General features: G+C 34.0%; 1 long non-coding RNA gene across 1 annotated transcript in view; it reads right to left on the reverse strand.

The window, feature by feature from the left end:
- LOC136847411 (uncharacterized) overlaps positions 1-2,885 on the reverse strand; it is a 22,767-nt gene extending 19,882 nt beyond the window's left edge. Inside the window, exon 1 of the long non-coding RNA XR_010855737.1 lies at positions 2,722-2,885. This is a non-coding gene — a long non-coding RNA (uncharacterized lncRNA). The remainder of the gene's footprint in view (positions 1-2,721) is intronic.
- Positions 2,886-8,000: the final 5,115 nt, after the last annotated feature.

The raw sequence follows: 8,000 nt of genomic DNA on the forward strand, positions 1-8,000 counted from the left end.
AATTAAATATTACAGTAACAGTCACTTGATAAATAAACACGTACGCAATCCATTCACGCTCGCTTACGCCCAAAACAGTATGCATTAGTTTTGATAAACAAAATTCCCCTGGCGCTTCAGGAATGAAAACATAGGCTTTCAGCCTACGCCAAATGGGGTTGTCGCAAAACAAGCAGCAAATCAAAAGAACGCTGGCACTTTCATAAAAGACTCTCAATTGTCGTAATCAATAAAAGCCCCACCTGGCCGAGTCCTGTGCCAAATGCTTCGGCTCATTAAGGTTTCATTACGCGAGGACGAACACCGCGCGCGATATGTTGTCATGAGCCTGGGTTACCTTTGGCGTCGATGTTATGTTGAAAGATGTTCTTTCCCGAGGGAAAGAACATCTCACAGGGTAACATCGAATTTCATAGGCCAGTTTTTCTTCAACAGTTTAGATTTTTTTAGTCATGTTGCCAGTTTCACCACGTAATTTTTTTTTTTTTTTTTTTTTGTAATTTCTCCTCTGTTTTATGTCTCTAAGTTTGTGTAGCATTCCGGACTACTATTCGTCTAGCTCGTAATTATACCTTTTTGGGGTTTTCTAGTTAATTTCTTACATTTATTTGATATAGCCTATTTGACGTTTTTCTACATTCTCTTAGAAGCAGGAGGGACCGATTAATATTCCCTCATTTCAATTATCCTCTTCCCAGCTGACGGTCGATTTTTTAAATTTAAATTTTCATATCTCGTAAAACTAGCTGTGGAAATAATCTGCTTATCATATATGCAAACATTTTACGTTTAGCCTAATGTAGCACCTGAGAAAGCCAAGAAGCCACATGTAGAATGACAGGAGTATCTGTTACTCTATTTATGGATGCTACATTTAGCCAGTGTTCCCAGCCTTAGACTGTGTGGTAGCTTGTCTAGACCAAGGGCTTTCACATTGGATACCTTCGAGCACGCTTTCATATATTTAATTCTTCATTTATTTATTAGATTATACATTACGTTAAAGTTGAATTAGTATTTGTCTTATATTATCTATCCATCTATCTATCTGTACACACACACACACATATATATATATATATATATATATATATATATATATATATATATATATATATATATACGAGTATATATATTGTATGTATGATATTCTTTTGCATACATCCACATTTTTCTGCGGAATCTTGCTTGGCAAATTCATAACTTTTCGGTTTCTTCCATAAAAATGTTTGCACATTACGAATAATAATAATAATAATAATAATAATAATAATAATAATAATAATAATAATAATAATAATTTTAGAATCGTTGAACTGAAACAACCGCATATTACGTAAAAAGAAAATAGTCATTATGTATTGTTCTGTATAGCTGCAGATTGAAGTGTGTTATGTACAGCAGAATGCGTCGCGGAGTTTACAGTTGAAACACAAGTCTGTCGACACGGTAACCGTACACTATTTTAAAAGTGACATGCGATTGAAAACCTGCTTAGCTACGCTGAATGAACAGTAACACACAAAAGCAGCGGGGAATCAAGTCCTGAAACATAGGTCGGGCTCGTCTTGGCACGCGTTTGCTGGATGCCGTAGCGAGCACAAGCAAGTACACAATTTCGCGTCACTATGGTGTGATGTAGTCTTCATTTAGATTGTAAACTGACGTGTTTGTCTTTCAGTTTTGTCTGCTTGGATTATTCATAGTTGGAGTTTACACCACCACTGTTATTATTATTATTATTATTATTATTATTATTATTATTGTAACTGGAAAAGCTGTTTCTCCAAAAAATGGGGTCACAAAGAAAAAATAGTAATTGATGTCTTACTGCAAAATATTATTATTATTATTATTATTATTATTATTATTATTATTATTATTATTATTATTATTATTATTATATTTTCGGGTGTAGTAACCCTCTTTTTCATAAACTGCCTCTTGAAATGGAAAAATACTTGATATTTTTTTTTTTTATAGATTTCTTACAGTATTTCCCCAACCACCAATATCTATTCGCTTGACGAATCTCAACCAATCAGTCAACCAGTAGATGAAATATGGAAAGGGCATTGTCCGTAACATTACCAGGAAGAGTAAACAATAAAACCAACAACATTAGACTGCACTAAAGTTAATCTCCCTCGAATGTGTAAAACCAGTTATATAACACTGAGATCAGCTGACACTGTGGTGAGAAAGCGATCTCAGCTTTTACGAGATTACACGGATCGCTCTTAGATTACGCTGATAATTATTGCATAGCCAAGGACAGTAAAATGCATTACAATTGATCTCTCTCACAAACGTGTGAAACCAGTTATATTACACCGTAATAATTGTTTACGATACAACGAATAGAATAGTCACATTTACATAATGATCAATACAGACTCTTTTTGTTAAAAAAATTTATTGCGAAAATTATTATTAGAACGATTTTGATTTTATGAACTGGTTCTTCTATTAAGGACAGTTTATAATAATTTCACAATAAACCCTACCATAATACCAGTATGTTTGATAGAATACATATGCTAGTAATAATAATAACACTCACTGAAAGAGAATGAATGTTATTTTTGCTTATGTTCACTTCGCAATAGTACGCGATAATCTTATGCTGAAGATATTATAACCTTATCCTTACAGACAATCTCATCCTTGCAGACTCGCTACGCCCAACAGCGTTCTGTATTGTTTCACAAATACACCCACCTCCTACTGGTGACTACGAATGGCTGCGATGAATTATTTTTGTTAGTCTCCTTCTCACTCGCACCCCTACCGTCTCGGATCCCTCACGAATGCTCGGGATACTTCTGAAGTCACCCTCCTCTACCTAGCACAGTCAGGTACTCACTGAACAGTGACTTGAGACTAAGGTTGTAGTGAGTCAGTGTTTGAACTGGTATCAGCAGAGTAGGCGAGGCAGGCAGGGGACGGAGGTGATGAGAGATTCCGGGGTGGGGGGGAGGGGAGCGGGAGGTAGAGTTCAGTCGTATGACACACACCTGGATGTGCATAAGTAGAGATTATGTAATTTTAGGGTTCTGAGATGTGGAATATTTTCCAACAAGTGAGGGTTGATAGAAATAAATAAATAGTACGGTACAAAGCAACATAAATGGAAGGTGACCTAAATCTGGATAATTAAAATCGTAGAGCATTGTTTTGGGCATTCGTGCTCTTATCGTGGAACTTTGTGACGCCAGTTTTAGTAGCTATAATCAATCAGTCAATTACAGTGGAGCTACGTTTTCAGTATTTTCTGTCGATGAATACATGCAAGTATCTAATCTTATGCACGATCGTCTGCTCAAATGGACGAATGAAATAAACAAACAAAACATCCACAGACAAGTTTATAAGTGGGCGTTATACGTGAATGAACTATATGTGTGTGTGTATATATATATATATATATATATATATATATATATATATATATATATATATATATATATATATATATATTATTTAACATTAAGCCTTTTCCCCTTACAGAACAATGGATCCAGAGAAAATAAATGACAATGATCACTGCCCCATTCATACTTCATAACTGTTCATTCGTGGATGGACTCCCTAACGTTAGCTTCTCTGCACATCTGCAGAGCAGGCTTATTATTAGCAAGTCAAACCCCTCGAGCCATACTGCACCATTAACATTACAAAAACATCTCAAAGCAATCTGATTCTTCTTTTCACCTCTGCCAAGCTTTCTACCACTTCTGCTTATCCATAATTTTCACCAATTCATTTCTACTTAAGTCCCATATATACTATGCACAAATTCATCTCTACAGCTTCTACCTTTTTCATAAACAATACTTTCATACATTCCCACTTTTTCCTCCTTCCAATCTTATGTACACTACCTACTCACTTCCTTGTTTCACCTGTGTGCCAAGAACACTACCCTGATGAACACCCTGATTACACTCGTATGGTCACTTTAGTTTCCAACAACAACTCTTTGCAAATTTATTACAAACTCCGTAATACCACTTCCGTCTGTCTAAGTTAAGGAGTGAGGGCCTTATGATTAACAGTCTGTCATAAGCTTTTTGCAAAGTCCATGCACGACACTCACAGCTTTTTCGTTTATTTTAGAACATCTTACATGACTTATGAACATGCACATGATCTGTTGACCTTTGCCTTGTTTAAACCCTAGTTGTTCTTCGCTTGTCAGTCCTTCTGTCATCTGATGTACTTTTTCCATTTAAATCCTGCCACACATCTTCCCTCGTATAGTAAGCAACATTATGCGTTTTTAATTTCTAGCTCTCGTTTATCACATTAACCCTTATACACAAGGACAGATACTCCTCTCATTCGTTCCTTCAGTCTCCTTTATGCAGCCATACCATACACAGCCTGAGCAGCCACTCAGCCCCACTTTCACAACCATTCTGTAGCATCTAACCATTAGTGGATTAATTGCTGGTGTATTTTCAGTTTTCAACTTGAGATTTTGGCATGGGTTTCAAAACTCGCCTGTAGCAAATCACTCATTAACCACTTTTGGTCATAGCGACATCTTTATTTATTATTGTAAGTTATTTTTCGTGATATATAATGTTGGTTAGGGTCTCCTTGTGAAGCTGAATGTTTTGATTTTATAGTTTATTCAAAAATTGAAAAAAACAAACGCTCATACATGCTCTCATCACTGTTCTGCAGCATCTCAATAATAACGTCACCTGGAGTTGATGTTGTTATTGAGGTGGTGAGAGCATGTATGAGTGTTTGTTATTTTCAATTTTTGAATAAATTATAAAATCAAAACATTCAGCTTCACAAGGAGACCCTAACCAACATTATATACCATGAAAAATAAATTACAATAATAAATAAAGATACCGCTATGACCAAAAGTGGTTAGTGAGTGATTTGCCACAGACGAGTTTTGAAACCCCTTTCGTTCCTTTCACTGTACCTCCTTTCATATTCTCTTTCTTCCATCTTACTTTCCACCCTCTCCTAACAATTGATTCATAATGCAAGGTTTTCCTCTTGTTACGCCTTTAAACCTTTTTACTGTCAATTCCGTTTCAGCGCTGAATGACCTCATAGGTTTCAGTGCTTGGCCTTTGGCCTAAATTTTATGTTCAGTTCAATTCAATAACTTTGGTAATTCCTAGAACTGCTATGAACAGGTTGCACCTCTTACCACCGCCCAAGTAGCAGTTCAGAGTATAAGAATGAAAATCTGCTATTTAAGAGACATTTACTCATTCAGAGTATTCACAACCCTCCATCTGGCAATCTTCTGCCTTAGAATGCAGTACAGTAGAATCTCAAGCCGGTGGCACTTCCAAGGACAGTATTAAAATAAACGGTATCGCTTATTACCACGCAGTAGAGAGAGGGAGGGAGAAGGAAACAACACGGTGTATAAAATATGTAATATGATCACATAGTTATACTGTATTACAATTCGTTCCTTTATCATAGTCTTCAGCAAGCTGAGTAGGCCACCGCACGCAGTAAAATTCGGATAATGCTTTGCTTTATAGTATCACTTCGTCAGTGCGTAGTGTCTGGCATTCTACGGTGGTGCAAAGATTCACATTTCATATACTGTATATATATATATATATATATATATATATATATATATATATATATATATATATATATATATATATATATATATATATATATATATATATATATATATATATATATATATATATATATATATATATATATGTGTGTGTGTGTGTATGTATATATATATATATATATATATATATATATATATATATATATATATATATATATATATATATATATATATATATATATATATATATGTATAAATGTATGTATATAAAGGTTGGCCTGTCACTCGGGAGACCGAGGTTTTTCCCAGCGTTAGAAATTCTGTGGAACACGTGCTCATGTCTTCACATTTCTGTGTGTGTGTGTTATGTATATATACACATATATAATATATATGTATAATATATTGTCACAATGTGTTCCAAGTACCTGGTTATTACACAACTAATCCCAGAATTCAAAAATTTGCCTCACTTCAGCCAGATACCTGAACTCTTATAACAATAAATATTACGACTGAGTACTCTAAAGGTAACAGTGATCCCTTGAAAAGCTTATTAATCACGTGAAAAATCAAACTAAGTTTATCCAAACAAGTTTGAGGTATCAACAATTTAACAAGAAATATACTAGAGTAAAAGGGCATCACTCCTTCAAACAACTTTAACTGTTTCCCTGGTCACAATTCACTTCAGTAAAACTAAAGGAACAAAACATTTTTATCAATTTGCAGTATGCACACAATTAATCCTATTCACTGGTGGTCAATAAATGAAACGCTGGTTTTTAAAAAACAATTTAAATACAAAAATTTATTTTTAAATTCAAAATTTATTATTAGAATTCACAATCTGAAAAAATTTACTGTTGCTTGAAACCAACACAAAATTTAATTAATTATTGAGTTAAATTATAAAGGTTAATTTACCGAGAAATTAAATCAATCAAGCAAAATTTAAACTATCAAGAGTTACACAAGATTTGAAAAGAAAATCTTAATAAATGAAAATTAAATCAAGTATGCAATGTTAAGTTATTACGAAATATTTAAAATGCTAAGTAAATAAATGTTAAATCACTAATATACAAAATGTGAAAAATCAAGAGATTGCAAACACAAGAACACACAAAAATACACAAAAATTTTGCCAGAACAATTTCACTAAGGCAAAAATTTCTCAATATACCTTATGATATGATAATAATAAGTAAAATTCACTTTACCTTACACAACCTTGTGAAAACTTCTGCAAAATCACCTGAAATGCAGCTGCTTGAGATTCACAAAACACACTTTTTTGTTAGGTGTCGTTACACACTTGTCCTACATTCAGATCTCAAAAGCTAAGACTAATGCTAGTGACCACACAAATATTTTATGTTAATAATTTCTCTCTTTTGAAGAAAGAGAGAGAGAGGGAACCACACAAACGGCCTCTGAAATCAGAATGAACAAACTTTAGGATTCCAGTAAGAAATGAAACAATCAGATGGCGCTGTTACCAGAGCAAAATGTTTTGGGTCCAATTAGCGCAGTTTAGAACATACATTATCAGAGCAGTGTACTCTTACATAACATGACGTAATCGACCGAGACGTGCATTTACTCTCAGAAAGGAATACGTGACTCGAGCAGAAAATCGTATGGGACGAAGCTCTTAACGAAATCTCAACATGATCAGAACAGACAACAGCTAGCGAACCATAAATGTTATGTTTTTAAAACAAGACGAGGAACCAAAGATGGTTTTCAGAATAGTACATGAGACGTTGCGAAATCACTAGTCTTTTTTTCGTATGAGACAAAATCTTAAACGACTCGACTGCCATTCCCTCGCTTGTTAACACATTATCTTTCGTGAAGACAACCGAATCAAAACACGACATACAAAATCACGAGCACAGAAGACATGTTGCTGGGAGACAAAATACGTGATCGCATACTATGTTACTATTAAAAATGTATTATTAATTAATTCGAAATTATGCTGTTAAGTTATCTAAATCACTAACTCTTTTGAGATCTGACACTACACTATATACAATATTTCAACAATTATTATCATTACACAGAACACATGATAACTAGAACAGTAAATATATCAAACTAGTGGAAAGATATACATTTTACAAGGCAACATCATGAAAATATAAATATATACTATATTGGCCACTTACTCCTAAAAAAAGTCACTTAGGTATAAGTAACAAAGCTTATAATGTACAGCGGACTTGAAATCTATTTATCTCTCTCGTGATAATCAAATAGATAAGAAGACTTTACTGCTGATTTCATCCAAATGGCACAGGTTCAGATCATGGCTGAGGCAGATGCATTTATCATATATATTTTCCCCGTGGTGTAAGGTATTCCAGGGATAATTTGAATTTTATATCAAGGGATATGCATTTGTGGATCAATA

This window comes from Macrobrachium rosenbergii, chromosome 16, assembly GCF_040412425.1.
Source record: "Macrobrachium rosenbergii isolate ZJJX-2024 chromosome 16, ASM4041242v1, whole genome shotgun sequence".
Taxonomy (NCBI): domain Eukaryota; kingdom Metazoa; phylum Arthropoda; class Malacostraca; order Decapoda; family Palaemonidae; genus Macrobrachium; species Macrobrachium rosenbergii.